Raw genomic sequence first — 24,205 nt, forward strand, 5'->3', positions numbered from 1 at the left:
AATCCAACCGGCACAAGGGGAGAACCTGAAAGTTTGAGAAAGGCTCACTGGCTGCCTTCTCTTTGCAAGTGTCCAAACACCGCCTGTACAAGGCCTCGCTGTTTAGAGACAGGTCGTAGCCCTCCGCCGCCATATTCCGCTGCAAGCAGTAAACGTGCCCTGGGTCCACCTTTAACCCTTCAATGATCATCGTCCTGATGAATCATTCTCTATTCCCAATTTGCTGGCCCTTGTTCTTCCAAACGAACTGCAATGTATTGCGCAGTCCAGCCCCTCTGGCTGACTGTTGATCCTGCCCTCCGGCCATCGGCTTTTAACTCAGCGGGCTCTGGGGCACCTCAGTACCGAGCTTGATCTGAGCCAAAAGGCTGAGCCGAGAAGCGATAACCCACAAATGGACCCCTGCACCCGCCGGGCACCCGGGGGTCTCGGCAGACTTTGGCGGTTTGGCAAAAGGTGGCTCCTCCTCCTCCCCACCCACCCAACCTTTCCCTGGCGACAGACAGGCGGGTGTTTTTTTTTTTTTTTTTTTAAGTCGCTAATTCGTCTTTAAGTCACTAGCTCTTTACGCCTAGTGCGACGACTATTTGTTCAAAGCCCGGCAAATACGCCAGTCGTCGGGCTTGAACTCAATTGCCCTTAGCGACTACTTGGGAGTGAGTGGAAAAATACACCGCTCCGATTCTAAGTCAAACGCATGAGCAAAAAGTCTCTGCATCATCTCTGTCAATTTCTCTTGAAACAAGATATAGCGGGCTCTGCCAGAAGCAAAGCCCTTCCAAAAATACGTTGAACTCATGAGTGTTCCTCTCCACGGAAGTCTTTAGTAAAAGGCGAAAGGCTTGTGCGTAATGAAGAGAAACCAGAGTCGTATGGAAGTCAGAGGTTGGGGCCCGAGACACACTGTGCACTCTAGGCCGGGATCTCACGGGTGGTCACCCAACCCACTCTGCCAACTTTGAGGGCTGTGTGTGGGTAAAAAGTCACAGACACTCACTCACTCACTCACTATCCTGACCAACATTTTTTTTAAGTAAAATGGCGGGGAACGGGGGAACCCATGAAAAGCACTTCGCCCTACTTTCACTTTGGATGTTTCTTCTTTTTCCTTTCTTTCTGCTGCTAGCTAGCTGTTTAGATAGCTTTGTGTCTTTTTTTTTTATCCTTGACAACGGGAGAAATGTGTTGCACCGTTCCCGGAGGTACTGCAATACCGGGTCGATGCGTGGAGCGGATGGAGCAAGCCCCATTTCCGACTCCCTGTTCGAAAAATCCATTTAATATGTAGTCCCCCGATGGGGGACGTATCAGATTTTAAACTGATAAGAACAGATTTTTTTTTTCTTTTGGAAAAAGTTATTGACACATTTCCTTTAAAAGCAGCTCATACATCATTTATACACATAAAAACGGCAATAAGGCATAAAAACACAGCATTTGAAAATTACATTTAAATTGGGTAAAAAGTACATGTTGTTAAAAACAATGAAAACAACCATGAATAAAAGTACTTTCCTTGTAAAAACATCAATCTGTAAAAGCCATTTAAAATGTGTACTAATGATTTAACAAAGGTAAAACGTTTTTAAGACATGAAAAACATGTTAAAAAGTCACTTTGTTAAAAAGCTGTCTTCGATCCTCTGTACAGGAGCGGGGTGAGTCCTTATCAAACTCGCCTCATCCTGCTCCTCTGAATAAGCCACCGTCCCGTCCTTCGGGGCCCAGAGGAGATCCCTCCCCTAGGCGCCGCAGCGCTGTCAGGCCGTGGCCGCCGGGACCTAGGGTGTTGTGGGGGACCCTTCGCTTGGGGTCGAGGCCCCCTTCCTTCTGTACCACCCCAGGGCTTCCGTGGCTACCATGGCCACTGCCTGGGGCGTGGTCTCTATACTTTTAGCTACCAGCAGGTTACGGGAGGACCACAGGGCGTCCTTCAGGCACGTGAGGGTGGGCCAGAGCTTGGTGAAGGCCTTCGATGGAATAGGCCTTCGGCCCACCCCGTACAGCACGAGCTGAGGCATTAGGTCCTCCCCTGCTGGCAGGCACTGGGTGATCAGGGAGCCTGCTTCCTTCCACAGGTCCCTGGCGGCTCTGCACTCACAGAGCAGGTGCCTCACCGACTCCTCTTGGCCGCAGCCTGGTCGGGGGCACGTGGATGTCCTCGCCATGCCCCGTGAGTGCATAACGGCCCTGACCGGGAGGATCTCGTGGGCAACCATCCAGGACAGGTCCCGATGCCGATTCAGGAGAGCAGGATGGGCCACGTTACGCCAAACCGTTGTGGGCTCACCTATAGCAAGCCCGCGTACTGGACACACTGGTTCCCGATCCTGCACAAGAGAGAGAAGAGAGCGGTGTTTAGTTAAAACCGTGACTGCTTCTTTTTCCAGTTTAAAATGTCTTAACTTCTGGAGCTGGATGTAGTGTGTGGGTAGCAGGAAAGAGACTGGGGCTCGCAGGTCTACTGGGATCAGCCTCAGGGTCCTGAGGTAAGATCCCAGCCAGAACCGTGCGAGGGCCTGGGTCTTGTTGTTGACCGGGGAGGTGGCAAGAGTGAGATGTAACGCTGTATAGCGGCTGCCCAGGAACAAGTAGAGGTCAGGCAAGCCTTTCCCCCCCTTGGACCTGGGCCTCGACCATCTCCCTCCTCAGCCTCTCCCACTTGCTTCCCCACAGGAAGTAAAAGAGCATCCGCTCCAGGGCTAAAATACTCCTTCGTGGGGGGATAAAAACAGAACTGATTAATAAAAGCACAGGTAAAATCACAGCTTTAATGATTAAAACCTTGCCCTCAAAAGTCAGCTGTCGTAGTCCCCAAAAACCCAGTCTCTGTCTTACTGTCCCCAGGATCCCACTCCAGTTGCCGCTCCCTCCTCCCTCCCGGTCAAACTTTACCCCCAGTACCCTTATGTCCGTCGTTTTGACCGTCAGTGGTAGTCTGGTCAAGTCTGGGTCTGCCCACGGTCCGAAAAATTGGGCCTCTGTCTTGTCTCTGTTCAGTCTCGCCCCAGAGGCTCGTCCGTACCAGTCGGTCCTGTCCAGGGTCCTGTCGACGGATAAAAGGTCGGTACATAAAATGTTGACGTCGTCCATGTAAAAAACGCACTTGGCGGTCATCCCCCCCACTCCCCGGGATACCCACCCCACTGATCCGTTGGTCCCTTCTCAAGACCTGTGCCAGTGGTTCAATGCAGGCCACGAACAGAAGAGGAGATAATGGACAGCGCTGACGGACGCCGCAGTGTACTCCCACTGCTTTTGACAGATGCCCATTTACAAGGATTTTGCTGGTGATGTCCCCGTACAGCAGTCCCACCCAAGCTAAAAACCTGTCCGGGAAACCCATTTTTTGCAGTACCTTAGAGGTACTGGTGCGAGACCCGATCAAAGGCTTTTTCAAAATCTAAATTTAGGACTACAAGCCGCATGTTTCTGTCTCTCGCATAACAGATGGCATCTCGGATCAGTATCAGGCTGTCCGTGATCTTCCTTCCGGGCACGGCACAGGTTTGGTCCGGGTGGATCACCTCCCCTAAAACAGAAGACATTCTGAGTGTTAAAACCTTGGTAAAAAGTTTACAATCAAAATTTAAAAGGGTGATCGGTCTCCAGTTCTTCAGGTCAGTCCTGTCGTTTTTCTTATATAAAAGAGTCACGATCCCCACTCTAAAACTGTCAGGTAGTCTGTCCAGATGTTCAAAGTCAGTAAAAACAGTCAGAAGTTCGTCGGCTAAAACATCCCAAAAGGTCAGATAAAACTCCAAAGGGAGGTCGTCCTCCCCCGGTGATTTACCCCTCTTAAAATGCTTCAGTCCTTGGTCAATTTCTGTCCTCGTCAGGTCTTTTGTCAGGTCGTCTGTGTTGGGTAGGGTCTTGTCGATGTAGGTTAAAATGTCCCCCATCGTCTCTTCGCATACCTCTTTTACCCCAAACAGTTCCCCATAAAAATCCTCGACTACTTCTTTTATTCCCTCTGTATCTGTTTTTAAAACCCCATCTTTATCTTTTAAACCCGTCATTGTCCTACCCTTACTAACTATTTTCTTAAAAAAGTACCTAGTGCACTTCTCCCCCTCTTCTAATTCCCTTTCTTTACTTCTTAAAATAACCCCCTTACTTTTCTGTTCTGCTAAAAATGCCATTTCCTTCTTTACTTCTTGGATTTCTTGGTTAAAAGGCCCTGTTGGCATAAATTAAAATACCTTTCCAGTCGCTTTTGCAGTCCCACCATGCGTCTATCTTTCTCTGCTTTTTTCCTTTCCTATCTTTCTAAAGAAGGTCCTCGTCCTTCCCTTCACCATTTCCCACCACTGTGCTCGTGTGTCAAAGAAGTCCTGTAGCGTCTGCCACTGGCTGAACTGCTCCCGGTACTGACTAACTACTCTATCATCTTCTAAAAGGGAGCAGTTCAATTTCCAGGGCCCTCTTCCCACAGTCACACCCGAGGTTAGTGAAAGGGTGCACGTCAGCATTACGTGATCTGAGAAGAAAGCAGGGGTTATTCTAGCATCAGTTGGGGGACAGTCCCGGGTAAACAGATAATCAATGCGAGAGGCTCTGGTGCCGTCACCACTGGTCCAGGTGAAGCCCTCCTCTCTTGGATGCAGGGTTTTAAAACAGTCAGTCAGTTTGAAATCCCTGCACAGCCCTTGCAATAAAATACTTGACCTGTCTACCTTAAAATCCTCTCCTGCCCCTCTCCTGTCTGCTCTACTTAAAACACAATTAAAATCCCCACCCACCACTAGAGGATCCCTCCCTAGCATGTGGGACTGCAGGTCTTCTAAAAGTGCGCACCGGTCATGTTTGTCATTAAAACCATACACATTTAGCACTTTAAAATCCCTCCCCATAAAAGTACAATTGGCTAAAAGAGCACGCCCGCCTACCACCACCGTGCTCCCCTTCACCACCACCTGTGGGGTCTTGATTAAAATGGCAACACTGTCGTTCTTGTTAAAATTGGAACCACTCCAAATGGAGGGCCCGTGCTGCCACTTGTCCTCCCATTTCCTGTAAGAGGATAAAAAGGGTAGACCACACTCCTGTAATAAAAACACATCAGAGTTAAACCTTTCTAAAAAGGATAAAACCGACTGTGCTCTGGCTGCTGTTTTCACGCTCCTCACATTTATTGTGGTGATTTTAAAAGCCATAAAAGGGGTGAGTAAAAACAGTGCTAAAAGAAAGGAAGGCATTGAACAGTTAAAAGGGGGCTACTTTTCTAGGGAATTCTCTCTCTCCCTCCGGGGTAAGGGGGGGTGGCAGGGAGAGGAGGTTAAAACAGGACTTAAAAAGGAGATTTGATTGGGGGAGTTGGAGGGGAAGGTCCTGGGTTCTTCCTCCCCCTGGGAGCTCTCCCATTCCACCTTTTTTTCCTCACCCTGTTTGGGGTCAGAGAGCTCCTCTGCATTTCTTTTTCGTGGGGGGAGGTGTTCCTCCGGAATCTCCCCTCCCTCTCCCGTGTCTTCTGACACCGTCTCCATACTGTCTAACCCACTTGGGGAGCTCTCACTCAAGACCTCTCCGGGGCCGTCTTTCTCGGCCCTTTCTCCTTCAGGGGTCACCTTAGTCTGGTGCAGGGGGATTGGCGTGGGGAGGGTTTTGTCCTCTCCTCCCACTTCTTCCACCACTGCACCTTCCGCGCCCTCTACTACAGCCACCGCCTCCACCACTGTCTCCTCCACATTTACATTTTAGTCATTTAGCAGACGCTCTTATCCAGAGCGACTTACAGTAGAGTGCATACATTTTTATTACATTTTATATACTGAGACAAGGATATCCCTACCGGCCAAACCCTTCCTAACCCAGACGACGCTATGCCAATTGTGCGTCGCCCCACAGACCTCCCGGTTGCGGCCGGCTGCGACAGAGCCTGGGCGCGAACCCAGCCCAGCCTGGGCGCGAACCCAGAGACTCTGGTGGCGCAGTTAGCACTGCGATGCAGTGCCCTAGACCACTGCTCCACCACCACTACCTGCTCCACAACCACCTCCTCGGGAACTGCCTCGGTGACCACCACCTGACGCTCGGAAGCCCGGTCCGCGGCCGCCACCTCCCTCCTTTCGGCCCTGACCTTATTGGCCCAGGAGTAGGGGCAGCCGCGGATGAGGTGGGACCGCTCGCCACAGAGGTTGCACGACCTTCCGTTCGTGCATTCCTCGTAGCGGTGGCCCACCTCCCGGCACTTCATGCAGACGACCTTTTTACAGGCGTCTGCAAGGTGGCCATGTTCACCACACTTACGGCACAGCTTGGGCTGGTCCTGGTAGTGAACATGGCCCCTGTTCTCTCCGAGGACTATGGTGGATGGGATGGCTTTCAATCCACCATAGCCCCCGGGGTCCTCCCTCTGCTGGACAGTGACCCTCCAGGCCCCTGTCCAGATCCCATCGGGATCCTTCACCTGGGTCAGGGGCCCCTTCACATTGCAGTACCTGCCCAACCATACTGCAACGTCCTCCGGCTGTACCGTTTCGTTGTACATACGGACAATAACGGTTTTAATGCTAATGTCCGTCAGCTTGATCACCTTAAACATAGCTGCCAGGGATCCCTGGGTGTTCTGGGCGTTCTGGAGTTGCCTCCAGAATTCCCTCAGGAAGCTGGCGCAGGCGAAACTAACATCGAAGCCCTTCCCATAAGGGAGGGTTAGGATGCAGTTCACCTGCTCAGGTACAAAACGGAGTTCCTTTTGGAGGAATTTTCTGGAGAAATCCAATCGGGATAACTCCATTATTTTCCCTCCCTTCTCCTTTAAAAGGAGGCGCACGGCGTGGTGCCTCCGCATGCCAGCCTGTGCTGCTGACATGGTGAAGGCCCACTCCCTTTAACCCAACACCAGTGAAAGAATTAAAAAAAATAGGGGAGGGGCAGCTGGCAGGTCCAGCCGAGGCAGCTGGCAGGTCCAGCTATGCTAGGCTAACAGGGCCTACCAACACCACGGGACACAAAACGAACTAACACAGCACCCAGGTGAACTTATCAACAATAGGGAAGACGCAGGGGAAAAATAAAAGGTAAACCTGACAAAACAATTAACAAGGGCTAGGAGGCTAGCAGGCCGCACCAGCCGGTCAGACTAAGCTAACAAGCTGGTAGGCCAGGTACTAAAACCTCCCAGCTGACAAAGACAAACAGAAGGAAATTTGAACGGGGGAAGGAGGCTAAAGGGAAAAATAAAAATAAAAAAGGTACACCAAACAAGACAATTTACGAGGGCTGGGAGGCTAGCAGGCCGCACTAGCCGGTGAGGCTAAGCTACCAAGCTAGCAGGCCAGGTACTAAAACCTCCCAGCTGACAAGAAACAAACAAAAATGAAATTAAAGGGGGGTAGAAAACTAGGGAACAAATATGGATTGGGGGGGGGCGGGACACAAGAAAAAACAACAAGTACTAACAAAGAACAAGCCAAAATTGAGGGGCAATGAGGCTGGCAGGCCTCACCAGCAGGCCGGGCTATGCTAACCAGCTAGCAGGCCGGCCAGCCAGCAAGAGTCCCCCAAGTGGCAACAAAAACCAACAAACAAATACTAGGACCAGGGAAAGTTCAGGGGATAGAAAAAACAATTAGAAGAGTAGGGATGGGTTAATGGGGGCTACGAAACAACAGAAGGAAACAAACAATGCCTGCCAAACCTGAGGGGCGAGGAGGCTAGCAGGCCAGTCCAGCTAAAGCAAAACAGGCCGGCTAGCAAGCAAGCCAACCCAGCTAGCAAACACTACAAACAAACGGAAAAAAACTAAAGGGAAGCTAAGGGTAAAAGGGATGGGGAAACACGAGGAACACAAACAACTTTTTTTTTTAAATATTTTTTAAGTGAAATAGGAACACAAAACACAACAACAAACTAACATACAAAAATACAAGAAGTAATTAAATTAAACCTTGACTCACCCTACAGGTGCATCTGCACCTGTAGTCCACCACCACCCCACACTGATAAGAACAGATTTTTTTTTTATATAAAATATATTTATTACATTCAAAACCAAACTCAAATCTTCAATCTTTACATAACTTCAAACTATATTTCTCCAACCAAAAAATCCCATCCAAAAATTTAAACAACAGCCAAAACCATAACCAACAACATCTAGGGGAGCATCCTCCCTCCCCCTCCCCTCTCCCATCCACCCACCAACACAAAAATGTCACTCCGGGCCATCTCCCGGCACCTGACTCCCTCTCCTCGCCTCCCTACCCCATTCCCTCAACTGGCGGTCCAGCTCCTCCATAGGTATTAAAGAAGCAGAAAGAGAGGGAGCCCCCGAAGGTCCTGCCACCTCTCCCCCCCCTCCCCCACCACCTCTCCCCCTCCCACTGTCCAAAGTCTCCCTGTTCTTCTTCTTCTTCCCCCCATACAACGGCACCAAGGGGTTCCTTTTCTCCCTTGCCTTATCCGTCTCCCTGAATAAACCCTTCTCCCTCATCTCCTTTCCTAATTCCTTATCATATTTTTTTAGCACCCTCTCAAATTCCCTTTCCCCCATCCCCCTAATCTCCTTGTTTACCTCTACATTCATCCTCTCAAATTCCCCTGCCTTCCATTCCCTCACCTCCCCTTTCTCCCCCACCATTTCCAAAATCCTCCCAAGGGCTATTCTTTTTTCCTCCTCTTCCCTCACCTCTGCTGACTTCTCTTGTTTCTCCACTCCCCCCCCTCCTCTATCCCTTTCTCCTTTCTTTTCTCTCCTTTTGCCTCCTTTCCCTCCTCCCCCTCTGACCCAACCACCTTTCCTTCCATCTCAAAACCCTCTCCTTCTTCCCCAGCCTCCTCCCCTTCTATCCTGGCTCCCTCTCCTTCTACCCCCGACACCACTCCTTCTACCCCCGACACCACTCCTTCCGTCCCGGCCACCACTCCTTCTGTCCCGGCCTCCACTCCTTCTGTCCCGGCCCTCTTCTCCTCTTTCTCCTCTTCTCTCTCTGGCTCCTTCGGTGCCGCTCCTCCCTCTCTGCCACCACCTTCTGCGCGCTCCTCTCCTCTTCTACCCCCATCCCCCGCTCTCGCTCCTCCCCCAGCTGCAGACGCGTATGACCTGTGCCGAACCGGGCAATCCCACCACTGGTGTGTCAACAAACCACACCCGTGACAAGCCTTCGGCTCGACACATTCCCTCGCCTCATGCTCACCAGAACCACAGTACCTACACTTCTTTGTGCTGCACGATGCTAAGGTATGGCCGTAGGCCATACAACGCCTGCAATACGGGGGCTGACGTGCATAATACAACGTCCCCCTGTCAGCCCCCAGGGAGAACATAGCCGGAGGATGGAGGTAACCACCTTCCCCCTTAGGGAAGACACAAAGCAGAGCCTGGTATCCTCTCTTCCCAGTCCAAAACATTTACATTTACATTTAAGTCATTTAGCAGACGCTCTTATCCAGAGCGACTTACAAATTGGTGCATTCACCTTATGATATCCAGTGGAACAGCCACTTTACAATAGTGCATCTAAATCTTTTGACTGGGCTGAGCGGGAACTGTACTTCCTCAGAGGTAGGGAGGCGAGCAGGCCAGAGGTGGATGAACGCAGTGCCCTTGTTTGGGTGTAGGGCCTGATCAGAGCCTGAAGGTACGGAGGTGCCGTTCCCCTCACAGCTCCGTAGGCAAGCACCATGGTCTTGTAGCGGATGCGAGCTTCAACTGGAAGCCAGTGGAGAGAGCGGAGGAGCGGGGTGACGTGAGAGAACTTGGGAAGGTTGAACACCAGACGGGCTGCGGCGTTCTGGATGAGTTGTAGGGGTTTAATGGCACAGGCAGGGAGCCCAGCCAACAGCGAGTTGCAGTAATCCAGACGGGAGATGACAAGTGCCTGGATTAGGACCTGCGCCGCTTCCTGTGTGAGGCAGGGTCGTACTCTGCGAATGTTGTAGAGCATGAACCTACAGGAACGGGTCACCGCCTTGATGTTAGTTGAGAACGACAGGGTGTTGTCCAGGATCACGCCAAGGTTCTTAGCACTCTGGGAGGAGGACACAATGGAGTTGTCAACCGTGATGGCGAGATCATGGAACGGGCAGTCCTTCCCCGGGAGGAAGAGCAGCTCCGTCTTGCCGAGGTTCAGCTTGAGGTGGTGATCCGTCATCCACACTGATATGTCTGCCAGACATGCAGAGATGCGATTCGCCACCTGGTTATCAGAGGGGGGAAAGGAGAAGATTAATTGTGTGTCGTCTGCATAGCAATGATAGGAGAGACCATGTGAGGATATGACAGAGCCAAGTGACTTGGTGTATAGCGAGAATAGGAGAGGGCCTAGAACAGAGCCCTGAAGGACACCAGTGGTGAGAGCACGTGGTGCGGAGACAGATTCTCGCCACGCCACCTGGTAGGAGCGACCTGTCAGGTAGGACGCAATCCAAGCGTGTGCCGCGCCGGAGATGCCCAGCTCGGAGAGGAGGATCTGATGGTTCACAGTATCAAAGGCAGCCGATAGGTCTAGAAGGATGAGAGCAGAGGAGAGAGAGTTAGCTTTAGCAGTGCGGAGCGCCTCCGTGACACAGAGAAGAGCAGTCTCAGTTGAATGACTAGTCTTGAAACCTGACTGATTTGGATCAAGAAGGTCATTCTGAGAGAGATAGCAGGAGAGCTGGCCAAGGACGGCACGTTCAAGAGTTTTGGAGAGAAAAGAAAGAAGGGATACTGGTCTGTAGTTGTTGACATCGGAGGGATCGAGTGTAGGTTTTTTCAGAAGGGGTGCAACTCTCGCTCTCTTGAAGACGGAAGGGACGTAGCCAGCGGTCAAGGATGAGTTGATGGGTGAGGTAAGGGAGAAGGTCTCCGGAAATGGTCTGGAGAAGAGAGGAGGGGATAGGGTCAAGCGGGCAGGTTGTTGGGCGGCCGGCCGTCACAAGACGCGAGATTTCATCTGGAGAGAGAGGGGAGAAAGAGGTCAAAGCACAGGGTAGGGCAGTGTGAGCAGAACCAGCGGTGTCGTTTGACTTAGCAAACGAGGATCGGATGTCGTCGACCTTCTTTTCAAAATGGTTGACGAAGTCATCCGCAGAGAGGGAGGAGGGGGGAGGAGGGGGAGGAGGATTCAGGAGGGAGGAGAAGGTGGCAAAGAGCTTCCTAGGGTTAGAGGCAGATGCTTGGAATTTAGAGTGGTAGAAAGTGGCTTTAGCAGCAGAGACAGAAGAGGAGAATGTAGAGAGGAGGGAGTGAAAGGATGCCAGGTCCGCAGGGAGGCGAGTTTTCCTCCATTTCCGCTCGGCTGCCCGGAGCCCTGTTCTGTGAGCTCGCAATGAGTCGTCGAGCCACGGAGCAGGAGGGGAGGACCGAGCCGGCCTGGAGGATAGGGGACATAGAGAGTCAAAGGATGCAGAAAGGGAGGAGAGGAGGGTTGAGGAGGCAGAATCAGGAGATAGGTTGGAGAAGGTTTGAGCAGAGGGAAGAGATGATAGGATGGAAGAGCAGAGAGTAGCGGGGGAGAGAGAGCGAAGGTTGGGACGGCGCGATACCATCCGAGTAGGGGCAGTGTGGGAAGTGTTGGATGAGAGCGAGAGGGAAAAGGATACAAGGTAGTGGTCGGAGACTTGGAGGGGAGTTGCAATGAGATTAGTGGAAGAACAGCATCTAGTAAAGATGAGGTCAAGCATATTGCCTGCCTTGTGAGTAGGGGGGGAAGGTGAGAGGGTGAGGTCAAAAGAGGAGAGGAGTGGAAAGAAGGAGGCAGAGAGGAATGAGTCAAAGGTAGACGTGGGGAGGTTAAAGTCACCCAGAACTGTGAGAGGTGAGCCATCCTCAGGAAAGGAACCTATCAAGGCGTCAAGCTCATTGATGAACTCTCCAAGGGAACCTGGAGGGCGATAAATGATAAGGATGTTAAGCTTGAAAGGGCTGGTAACTGTGACAGCATGGAATTCAAAGGAGGCGATAGACAGATGGGTCAGGGGAGAAAGAGAGAATGTCCACTTGGGAGAGATGAGGATCCCAGTGCCACCACCCCGCTGACCAGAAGCTCTCGGGGTGTGCGAGAACACGTGGGCAGACGAGGAGAGAGCAGTAGGAGTAGCAGTGTTATCAGTGGTAATCCATGTTTCCGTCAGTGCCAAGAAGTCGAGGGACTGGAGGGAAGCATAGGCTGAGATGAACTCTGCCTTGTTGGCCGCAGATCGGCAGTTCCAGAGGCTGCCGGAGACCTGGAACTCCACGTGGGTCGTGCGCACTGGGACCACCAGGTTAGAGTAGCAGCGGCCACACGGTGTGAAGCGTTTGTATGGTCTGTGCAGAGAGGAGAGAAGAGGGATAGACAGACACATAGTTGACAGGCTACAGAAGAGGCTACGCTAATGCAAAGGAGATTGGAATGACAAGTGGACTACACGTCTCGAATGTTCAGAAAGTTAAGCTTACGTTGCAAAAAATCTTATTGACTAAAATGATATAGTACTGCTGGCTGGTGAAGTAGGCTAGCTAGCAGTGGCTGCATTGTTGACTTTGTTTGAAAGTGTAGCTGGCTAGGTAACCTCGACAATTACTCTAAACTACACAATTATCTTGGATACAAAGACAGCAAAGACAACTATGTAGCTAGCTAACACTACGCTAATCAAGTCGTTCCGTTGTAATGTAATAGTTTCTACAGTGCTGCTATTCGGTGGCTAGCTGGCTAGCTAGCAGTGTTGACTACGTTACGTTAGAAGGACGAAAATAGCTGGCTAGCGAACCTCAATAATTACTCTAAACTACACAATTATCTTTGATACAAAGACGGCTATGTAGCTAGCTAAGATCAAACAAATCAAACCGTTGTACTGTAATGAAATGAAATGTAATACTACCTGTGGAGCGAAGCGGAATGCGACTACTCGCTCCAACCCGGAGCCCAAGCGAGAGCCCAAAACCCGGAGCCCAAAACCCAAGCGAGTCCTTGAGGAGCCTTCCTGAGGAGACATTATCCATGTACCTCCCCAGGAAAGCCCTCACCTCTTCATCCTTTAAGTGTGGATTGTATATCATGACCGTCACCACTCTAAAATTGGTCTTAGCCAAGCTTGTCACTGCATAGTGACACATGGGTCTTTCCTTCTCCACTTCTTTTGCCTTCCGCAGCAGTTTCCTCAAGTTGTTTCTCCGTATAAAAAGTCACATCATACGCTGCCTCTAAAGGATTTCCCTGGAGGCAGAACACATCTTTTACCCCAAGCTTGAGCATTCCCATCAGGATAGTCCTCCCAAATACTTCCCTCTCCAACTGCTCCACCTTCCTGTCCTTCCACGCAAATCTTGCCATGTTGGCCAATCCAATCCCCGGAATCGCCCTTTTTTCCATGTTATCCATCACACCAAAAATTCCTTCAAAAAGGAAAATCACCAAAAACAATAAAATTTCCTCCCTCCGGGCTTCCCTCGACCTTCTGACTCAGCGAGCTCTGGGGCACCTCGGTACCAAGCTTGATCTGAGCCAAAAGGCCGAGAAGCGATAACCCACAAATGGAACCCTGCACCCGCCGGGCACCCGGGGGTCTCGGCAGACTTTGGCGGTTGGTTGGTTTGGCAAAAGGTGGCGGCTCCTCCTCCTCCCACCCACCCACCCAACCTTTCCCTGGCGACAGACAGGCGGGTGTTTTTTTTTTTTTTTTTTTAAGTCGCTAATTCGTCTTTAAGTCACTAGCTCTTTACGCCTAGTGCGACGACTATTTGTTCAAAGCCCGGCAAATACGCCAGTCGTCGGGCTTGAACTCAATTGCCCTTAGCGACTACTTGGGAGTGGAAAAATACACCGCTCCGATTCTAAGTCAAACGCATGAGCAAAAAGTCTCTGCATCATCTCTGTCAATTTCTCTTGAAACAAGATATAGCGGGCTCTGCCAGAAGCAAAGCCCTTCCAAAAATACGTTGAACTCATGAGTGTTCCTCTCCACGGAAGTCTTTAGTAAAAGGCGAAAGGCTTGTGCGTAATGAAGAGAAACCAGAGTCGTATGGAAGTCAGAGGTCGGGGCCCGAGACACACACACTGTGCACTCTAGGCCGGTAACTCGCGGGTGGTCACCCAACCCACTCTGCCAACTTTTCGAGGGCTGTGTGTGGGTAAAAAGTCACAGACAGACAGACAGACAGACAGACAGACAGACAGACAGACAGACAGACAGACAGACAGACAGACAGACAGACAGACAGACAGACAGACAGACAGACAGACAGACAGACAGACAGACAGACAGACAGACAGACAGACAGACAGACAGACAGACAGACAGACAGACACTCACTCACTATCCTGGCCAACGTTTTTTTTTTTTTTTTTAAGTAAAATGGCGGGAAACGGGGGAACCCATGAAAAGCTCTTCGCCCTACTTTCACTTTGGATCTTTCTTCTTTTTCCTTGCTTTCTGCTGCTTGCTAGCTAGCTAGCTAGAGGTAGCTAGCTTTGTCTCTTTCTTTTTTATCCTTGACAACGGGAGAATGCACCGTTCCCGGAGGTACTGCAATACCGGGTCGATGCGTGGAGCGGACGGAGCAAGCCCCATTTCCGACTCCCTGTTCGAAAAATCCATTTAATATGTAGTCCCCCGATGGGGGACGTATCAGATATTAAACTGATAAGAACAGATTTTTTTTTTTTTAATAAAATATATTTATTACCTTCAAAACCAACAAAAACCTTCCAAAAGTACTTAATTACAAATTATATCTTTACCCAACACAAATCATTTTCAAACACCTACTAAACAATAACCAAAAACCAAAACTAATAACATCTAGGGGAGCATCCTCCCTCCCCCCCCCCACTCCCATCAACCCACCCACCCAAAATTGTCACTCAGGGCCATCTCCCCACCCCTTCCTCCTTCCCTTCGTTTCCCTACCCAATTCCTTCACCTGTCTATCCAGCTCCTCCAAAGGAGAAAAAAGACTAGAAATAGCGGGAGCCCCCGAAGGTCCTGCCCCCTCTCCCTCCCCGCCTCCCTCCCCACCACCTCTCCCCCCCCACTTTCCACCGGCTCCCTTTTTCTCTCCCTCCTCGTCCTTTTCGACACCGTATATAACCCTTTCTCCCTTGCCCTATCCTCCTCCTCAAAATACCCATTATCCCTCAGCCTCTCCTCATACATCCTCCCATATTTTTCCAGCTCCCTCCTAAACTCCCTTTCCTCCATCATCCTAGCCTCCAAACGTAACCTTGTCTCCATCTTTTTAACTTCCACCTGATCCCACCCCATTATTGGCCCTTTATCCTTCTCCATATCTAACATTCTTCCCGCGATTATCCTTGTCTCCTCCTCATGGCTCCTCTCCTATACCCTATTTGGTTCCACCACCCTCCCCCCCTCTATCCCCTTCTCCTTCCTTTTTTCTCCCTTCTCCTCCTTCCCCCCCTCTGCCCCTACAAACTTTCTTTCTACCTCTATCTTCCCTATCCCTGCCCCCTCCACCTCTCCTTCTGTCCTGGCCCTACCCTCCTGATCCCCAGACGAACCCTTCTCCCTAATCTTCTTCTCCAACTCCCTCTTCACCCTATCCAATTCCCCGCCCTCCATTCCTCCACCGGCCCCTTCACCCGTATCCTCTCCCTCATCATTTCTAATACCCCCTCCTTCTGTTCCATATCCAACTCCTCTTCTTCTTCTTCTTCTTCTCCCCCCTCTGTCCCGCCCACCTCTCCTTCCATTTCCACCACCTCTCCTTCTGTCCCGGCCTCCTCTCCTTCCATCCCAACCACCTCTCCTTCTATCTCAAACACCACTCCTTCCCTCCCAGCCCCCACTCCATCTGTCCCGTCCACCCCTCCTTCTGACACGGCCACCACTCCTTCTATCTCGGCCACCACTCCCTCTGTCCCGGCCACCTCTCCTTCTGTCCCGGCCACCACTCCTTCTGTCCCAGCCACCGCTCCTTCTGTCCCGTCCCTCTTCTTCTCTTTCTCCTCTTCTCTCTCTGGCTCCTTCGATGCCGTTCCTCCTCCTCTGCCACCACCTTCTTCCCGCTCCTCTTCTCTTCTACCCCCATCCCCCGCTCTCCCCCCAGCTGCAGACGCGTATGACCTCTGCCTAGCCGGGCAATCTCGCCACAGGTGTACCACCGAGCCACACCCGTGGCACGCCTTTGGCTCACTACAGTCCCCTGCCTCGTGCTCGCTTGACCCACAGAACCTGCACTTTCTTACGCTGCACGAGGCCGAGGTATGTCCATAGGCCATACAACGCCTGCAAAATGGAGGCTGACGTGCGTAAAGCAACGTCCCCCTGTCAGCCCCCAGGGAGAACATAGCCGGAGGATGGAGGTAACCTCCGAAACCCTTCGGGTCCTCCCTTAGGAGGGCCTGGAAACTTCTCCTCCCAGTCCAAAATCCCAGCGAGTCTTTGAGGTGTCTTGCTGAAGATACATTATTCGCATATCTCCCCAAAAACGCCCTCACGTCTTCATCTTTAACGTACGGGTTATAAATGTTCACAGTAATTACCCTGAAGTTATTCCTCGCCAAACTTGTCACCTCGTAATTACTCATCGGGCTTTCCCCTCCCACTTCTCTTGACCTTCTCAGCACCCCGTTGTGCATCTCCTCTGTTCTCAACGCCACTTCATACGCCTTCTCCAAAGGATTATCTTGCAGGCAGAACACATCCTTCACCGTCAATTTAAAAACCCCGATTAGGATGGTCCTGCCAAATGTTTCCCGCCCAAAAGGCTTACTCTCCTTATCCTTCCACCTAAACCGCACCGTGTTCGCCAGCCCAATAACCGGCACCGACCTATCAAATGTACTTTCCTCCATCTCCACACTGAGAAAGGAGTACTTGACTCCGCTCACGCTCTCTCTTCAGATACCAAAGACCCGACAATAAAAAAAAAACAACAACCAAACGTCAATACACAAAAATCCAAACCCTTTACCGCCCTCCTATCTCCGACCTTCTGACTAAGCGAGCTCTGGGGCACCTCGGTACCAAGCTTGATCTTAGCCAAAAGGCCGAGAAGCGATAACCCACAAATGGAACCCTGCACCCGCCGGGCACCCGGGGGTCTCGGCAGACTTTGGCGGTTGGTTGGTTTGGCAAAAGGTGGTGGCTCCTCCTCCCCCCCCCCACCCACCCACCCACCCACCCACCCAACCTTTCCCTGGCGACAGACAGGCGGGTGTTTTTAAAAAAAAAAAATTTTTAAGTCGCTAATTCGTCTTTAAGTCACTAGCTCTTTACGCCTAGTGCGACGACTATTTGTTCAAAGCCCGGCAAATACGCCAGTCGTCGGGCTTGAACTCAATTGCCCTTAGCGACTACTTGGGAGTGAGTGGAAAAATACACCGCTCCGATTCTAAGTCAAACGCATGAGCAAAAAGTCTCTGCATCATCTCTGTCAATTTCTCTTGAAACAAGATATAGCGGGCTCTGCCAGAAGCAAAGCCCTTCCAAAAATACGTTGAACTCATGAGTGTTCCTCTCCACGGAAGTCTTTAGTAAAAGGCGAAAGGCTTGTGCGTAATGAAGAGAAACCAGAGTCGTATGGAAGTCAGAGGTCGGGGCCCGAGACACACACACTGTGCACTCTAGGCCGGTAACTCGCGGGTGGTCACCCAACCCACTCTGCCAACTTTTCGAGGGCTGTGTGTGGGTAAAAAGTCACAGACAGACAGACAGACACAGACAGACAGACAGACAGACAGACAGACAGACACACAGACACACAGACACAGACAGACACAGACAGACACAGACAGACACAGACAGACAGACACAGACAGACAGACACAGACAGACACAGACAGACAGACAGAAGACAGACAGACACAGACAGACAGACACAGACAGACAGACAGACACAGACAGACAGACAGACACAGACAGACAGACAGACACAGACAGACAGACAGACACAGACAGACAGACAGACACAGACAGACAGACAGACAGACACACACAGACAGACACAGACAGACACAGACAGACACAGACAGACACAGACAGACACAGACAGACACAGACAGACACAGACAGACAGAGACAGACAGAGACAGACAGACACTCACTATCCTGGCCAAGGTTTTTTTTTTTTTTTTTAAGTAAAATGGCGGGAAACGGGGGAACCCATGAAAAGCTCTTCGCCCTACTTTCACTTTGGATCTTTCTTCTTTTTCCTTGCTTTCTGCTGCTTGCTAGCTAGCTAGAGGTAGATAGCTTTGTCTCTTTCTTTTTTATCCTTGACAACGGGAGAATGCACCGTTCCCGGAGGTACTGCAATACCGGGTCGATGCGTGGAGCGGACGGAGCAAGCCCCATTTCCGACTCCCTGTTCGAAAAATCCATTTAATATGTAGTCCCCCGATGGGGGACGTATCAGATATTAAACTGATAAGAACAGATTTTTTTTTTTTATAAAATATATTTATTACCTTCAAAACCAACTCAAAATCTTCCAAATTACATAATTTCAAAACCATATTTCTCTTAACTAACAAAAATCCATCCAAAACTTAAACAATAGCCAAAACCAATTCAATAAACATCTAGGGGAACATCCTCCCTCCCCTTCCCCTCTCCCATCTACCCACCATAACAATAATGTCACCCAGGGCCATCTCCCTGTCCCTGACTCCCTCCCTTCATTTCCCCCCCAATTATCAACTGTCAATCCTGCTCCTCCAAAGGTGTTAAGGACGAAAAGGAAGAGAGGAAAAAGGAAGCACCCGACGGTCCTGCCACCTCCTCCTCCCCCCTCCCCCCACCACCACCTCTCTCCCTCCCGCTTTCCACAGGCTCCCCCTTTTTCTTCTTCTTTTTCTTGTGACTAGGCACCAACAAACCACCTTTCTCCCTTGCCCTATCCCTCTCCACATACAAACCCTTCTTCCTCATCTCCTCCCCAAACACCCTATCATATCTAACAAGCTCCATCCTAAATTCCCTATTCCCCATCATCCTAGCCTCCATCTTACACCTCTCCAAATTCCGACTAGTTTCCTCCTTCCCCCAATTATCTATCAACCTTTTCCCTTTCTCCATCTCCAACATTTTCCCATATACTAGCCTTTTTTGCTCCTCCACCCTCCTCTCTTCTACCCTACCTTCCTCTATCCCCTTCCCCTTCCTTTTCCCTCCTTTCCCCTCCTCTTCCCCCTCCACCTCTCCTTCTGTCCCTGCCCTACCCTCCTGATCCCCATACAAAAACTTTTCCCTTACCACCTTCTCAAATTCTCTCTTCACCCTCTCAAATTCCCCCTCCCTCCAACCCTTTACCGGCCCCTTCTTCTCTATCCTCTCCCTCATCATTCGAAGGACTTCATCTTTCCTTCCCATGTCCAATTCCTCCACCTCTGCTTCCTTCCTCTCCTCTCCCTCTGTCTCAACCTCCATGTCCAATTCCTCTACTTCTGCTTCCTTCCTCTCTTCTCCCTCTGTCCCAACCTCCTCTCCTTCCCTCTCAACCGCCTTTCCTTCTTTCCCAGCCACCCCTACCCTCACCTCTCCTTCCATTTCCACCACCTCTCCTTCTGTCCCGGCCTCCTCTCCTGTCTTCCCACTCCATGAGTAAAAACCCATATCTCTCATCTTACCTATATTTTTCCTTTTCTCCCTTATTTTATATTTCCCCCTTACCCTATCTATCTCTTTAAAATAACCCACCCTCCTCAACAGCTCTCCATATTTTCCCTCATATTTTTCTAACTGCCTATCAAAATCCTCTCCCTCCATTCCCATAACCTCCTCCCTAAATTTTAATGTTACCGACTTACGTTCCTCTCCCTTCAAATCTCGCCTTGTACTCTGTATATATTCTTCTAATTTCCCTCGAATCAGTCTATCCATACTCTCCCTCCCCACTATCCCCTCCTCCTTTCTCTTCTCCTTCTCTTCTTCCGTCTCTTCCTCCTCTTCTTCTGTCCCATCCTCTTCCTCCTCTACTCTGACCCCCTCCATCCCGGCCATCACTCCCTCTGTCCCGACCACCTCTCCTTCCATTTCCACCACCCCTCCTTCTGTCACGGCCTCCACTCCTTCTGTCCCGGCCACCACTCCTTCTGTCTCGGCCACCACTCCTTCCTTCCCGGCCTCCTCTCCTTCTGTCCCAGCCTCCACTCCTTCTGTCCCAGCCACCACTCTTTCTGTCCCGGCCTCCCCTCCTTCTATCCCGGCCTCCACTCCTTCTGTCCCAGCCACCACTCCTTCTGTCTCGTTCCTCTTCTTCTCTTTCTCCTCTTCTCTCTCTGACTCCTTTGGTACAGTTCCTTCCTCTCTGCCACCACCTTCTGCGCGCTCCTCTCCTCTTCTACCCCCATCCCCCGCTCTCGCTCCCCCCCCAGCTGCAGACGCGTATGACCTGCGCCGAACCGGGCAATCCCGCCACAGGTGTGTCAATAATCCACACCCATGACATGCCCTCGGCTCAGCACAATCCCTCGCCTCGTGCTCAGCCGACCCACAATATCTGCATTTCCTCTCGCAACACGAGGCTAAAGTATGGCCATATGCCATACAACGCCTGCAGTACGGGGGCTGACGTGCATAAAACAACGTCCCCCTGTCAGCCCCCAGGGAGAACATCGCAGGGGGATGAAGGAAACCCCCCAGCCCCTTTGGGTCCTCCCTTAGAAGGGCCTGGAACCCTCTCCTCCCTGTCCAATACCCAAGGGAATCCCTTAGGTGCCTTGCTGAGGAGACACCATCTAAATACCTCCCCAGAAAGGCTCTCACTTCCTCGTCCTTTACGTGGGGGTTAAACATGGTAACTGTTACCAGCCTGAAATTTGTCCTTGCCAAATTTGTCACTATATAGTGACACATAGGCTTCATGTTCTCCATTTCTCTCGCCTTCCTTATTGTTTCCTGATGTTTTCCTTCCGTATAAAAAGTAACATCAAAAGCTACCTCCAAAGGATTCTCCTGGAGGCAAAATACTTCCTTAACCTCCAGATTAAGCATTCCCATCAACAAAGTTTTGCCAAATGTCTCTCTTCCTAACGGCTCCATTCCTTTCTCCTTCCATGCGAAACGTATGGAGTTAGCAATCCCAATACTAGGCACCGACTTGGACTCTGTATTCCGTGCCATCTTCTCCTAGAGAATTGCACTCTCAAAATAATACCTGCTCTTTTCTAAAAAGAAAAAGCCAAAATTCTATCTCGTCAGTTGAAACAACAAAGATTCCTACCACAAAAACCACAACCTATCGCCCTCCTATCTCCGACCTTCTGACTCAGCGAGCTCTGGGGCACCTCGGTACCAAGCTTGATCTGAGCCACAAGGCCGAGAAGCGATAACCCACAAATGGAACCCTGCACCCGCCGGGCACCCGGGGGTCTCGGCAGACTTTGGCGGTTGGTTGGTTTGGCAAAAGGTGGCGGCTCCTCCCCCCCCCCCCCCCCCCCCCCCCCCCCCCCCCCCCCACCCAACCTTTCCCTGGCGACAGACAGGCGGGTGTTTATAACCCTCCCGTTGTCCTCCTATTATGCCTAGCACACAGTGTCCCCCCCGGGTCACCCTGTCCCGTCTTGGCTAAAGGCCCAGTGGGCACAAGTGTGACAGTATGGGTGTGAACAGCCTTTGCAGATGTATTTCTTACACCTGCAGCACGCGGTGTGTGTCTTGGCGTCCTTCTTGGGTGGGCAGAGCTGACACCTCTTCCTCTTACTCGCCTCCAGCCGGGCAGCCGGGGCTGGGTCGGAGGCGGCGGCCGGGCCGACGGCTCGCTCAAGGGCTTGCGGACGAGCCTCGGCGGATACACGCTCGCCCCGTATGACTTTGACAAGTGCTGAGGCGGCTTCGGTGCGGGGGAGACGCTGCCTTCTTTGGATCAAGGGCTTCACGAGCGCCTTTCCGAGCTGCTCCAGGAACACCCTCCTCTTGTTCCGCTTCCCGGGCATCCAGTCGGGGTTGATCTCTCGCCATATGACAAAGGCGTTGTAGGAGGACACGTCGAGGATGTTGTGGAAGATGACCAGGGGCCAGCGGGCGGTCATCCGTCTGCAGCTGTAGGTGCCGACCACCTTGTCTAGGTTGTCCACGCCGCCCTTGTTGCAGTTGTAGTCTAGGATGAGGGCCGGCTTCCGGTCTCGGCGATCGCTAACGTCGGGCTCCGCGTGCCGCGTGCTCAGAAGCAGCACGTTCTTATTTCTCTTTGCCAGGTAGGACACTAGAGTGGCGGTGGGCGTGAAGGCGAACCTGGAGGACGAGACCTGTCTGTCCTTGGACTGGAGCAGCGCGGGAGGGAGCTCGGGCTTGTTCTTTCGCACCGTGCCCACCATGGTGAGGTTCCTCTCGAGGAGCCGCTGCCCGAGTTCGTAGGAGGTGAAGAAATTGTCACACGTGACGTTGTGACCGCCCGGCAGTCCCTCGGTCAGATCGAGGACGACGCGCGCGCCCTGGTTCTTCTCGGGGCCTCCGCCGGCCGCCTTGCCGGTGTACACTTGCATCTTCCAAGCGTAGCTGGACTTGGCGTCGCAGGCCACCCACGACTTGATGCCGTATTTGGCCGGCTTGCTGGGAATGTACTGTCGGAAAGGACAGCGTCCTTGAGGCGAGGGAGAGGGGAGGGAGAGGAGAGGGAGAGGAGATTAGCAGCGTCATACACAGATACATAGACTGCCCGTGCTCTCTACGCTACACGTACAAACACAGATACCAGCGTCATCGTTACCGGCTCACCATCGGGGCGCACTGCGTTTACGTTACACGCAGCCGCCTCCGCCGCCCGTGCTACTGCCGATTGCTACTACTGCCGATTGCTACTACTGCCCGTGCTACTACTGCCCGTGCTCCACGTTGCTACTCTTGCCGATTGCTACTACTGCCCGTGCTACTACTGCCCGTGCTCTCTATGCTACACGTACATAGACAGATACATTGACTGCCCGTGCTCTACGCTACACGTACAAACACAGATACATAGACTGCCCGTGCTCTCTACGCTACACGTACAAACACAGATACATAGACTGCCCGTGCTCTCTACGCTACGCGTACGTACACAGATGCATAGACGGTACCTCTGAACGGGACCAGTTGTTCGTCCACCGTCACTTCGGGCCCCGGGTTGTAGAGGGCCTGCAGCCGCTCCTCCCACAGGTCCCACACCTCTCTCACGGCCGCCAGTCTGTCGGTGGCGAGTCTCGCGGGTCTCGACTGGCGGTCGTCGAATCGCAGCAGCCTCGAGTACTTGTGAAACGCCTTGAGCGGCATGGTGGCGCGGAACACGGTCCTGCCGCTCTCGGCGTCCCACAGGCTGGCCGCGGCCTCGCCTCGGGACCTGTAGACGCCGGCTAGGATCAGCAGCCCTACGTAGGCGCGCAGGTCGGTGGAGTCCATGGGTCGCCAGCCGTCGCCGTATTTTCTCACCCCCTGCAGATTCGTCATGTCCACGATGATCCTTTCTATCGCCGGTGTGACAAACAGACGGAAGGCGGACGCGATGTCGAGCGCTCGCGACGCGGCGTAGGCCGTGGGGCCCGGCGTCACGGCGGGGCAGAGCCGGCGGATGGCGCGGGGCCGGTCCGGGCCGCGATAGGCCACGGAGGACCATTTGATTTTGCCGTTTTTTGACAGCAACGTCTCCCTTTCTGGCTCTGGCTCTCTGGCTCTGTCTCGCTCTCGCTCTCTGTCTCTGGCTCGCTCTCTGTCTGGCTCTCTGTCTCGCTCTCGGCCAGCGGCCGCGTCTCCCTCTCGCTCTCCCTCCGGCTCTTCCTCCGAAGAGGAGCACGACCGCGAGGCCGAGTCGTCTTCGTAGTCGTCCGCGTCGCGCTCGGGGTTGTATTCCTCACCGTCTTCATCTTCCGAAACGTCCTCCTCTTCGGAATCGCAGTAGTCTTCTTCGTCTTCTTGGTCGACGCTGGAGGATATCTGTTCCAGGACCTGAGCCGCGCTGAAACCGGGACTGCGAGGCGTCGTAGGCGGAGGCAACACGCTCGGCGGGGTCGTATTCCTCGTCGTCGTCCTCGTCGTCGTCCTCATCATCGTCCTCATCTTCTTCTTCTTCTTCTTCTTGTTCTTCTTGTTCTTCTTGTTCTTGTTCTTCTTCTTCTTCTTCTTCTTCTTGACAATATTAGTAGGCTCTCTACGCCCTGCTTACTGTCGTAGGCGGAGGGCTCACGCTCGGCGGGGTCTTATTCCTCCTCGTCGTCGTCCTCGTCCTCATCTTCTTCTTCTTCTTCTTCTTCTTCTTCTTCTTCTTCTTCTTCTTCCTGACAATATTAGTAGCCTCTCTACGCCCTGCTTACGGTGGCCACGTGAATGGGACGAGGCACGCGAATGGACGAGGCGCG

The 24,205-nt window shown here is 52.1% G+C and overlaps 3 non-coding genes and 3 pseudogenes across 3 annotated transcripts; all 6 read right to left on the bottom strand.

Moving 5' to 3' along the window:
- Positions 1 to 754: 754 nt before the first annotated feature.
- Positions 755 to 871, bottom strand: LOC120026526. Its single transcript, XR_005473102.1, has one exon. It is a non-coding gene; the product is annotated as a U5 spliceosomal RNA (small nuclear RNA).
- A 309-nt stretch (positions 872 to 1,180) lies between these two features.
- LOC120026647 lies at positions 1,181 to 1,360 on the bottom strand (annotated as a pseudogene).
- Positions 1,361 to 13,816: 12,456 nt separating this feature from the next.
- LOC120026527 lies at positions 13,817 to 13,933 on the bottom strand. The gene has a single exon (XR_005473103.1). It is a non-coding gene; the product is annotated as a U5 spliceosomal RNA (small nuclear RNA).
- Positions 13,934 to 14,413: 480 nt separating this feature from the next.
- LOC120026645 lies at positions 14,414 to 14,591 on the bottom strand (annotated as a pseudogene).
- Positions 14,592 to 17,338: 2,747 nt separating this feature from the next.
- Positions 17,339 to 17,455, bottom strand: LOC120026528. Its single transcript, XR_005473104.1, has one exon. It is a non-coding gene; the product is annotated as a U5 spliceosomal RNA (small nuclear RNA).
- Positions 17,456 to 18,160: 705 nt separating this feature from the next.
- LOC120026651 lies at positions 18,161 to 18,336 on the bottom strand (annotated as a pseudogene).
- Between the last annotated feature and the right edge of the window lie 5,869 nt (positions 18,337 to 24,205).

This window comes from Salvelinus namaycush, chromosome 31, assembly GCF_016432855.1.
Source record: "Salvelinus namaycush isolate Seneca chromosome 31, SaNama_1.0, whole genome shotgun sequence".
NCBI classification, from domain to species: Eukaryota; Metazoa; Chordata; class Actinopteri; order Salmoniformes; family Salmonidae; genus Salvelinus; species Salvelinus namaycush.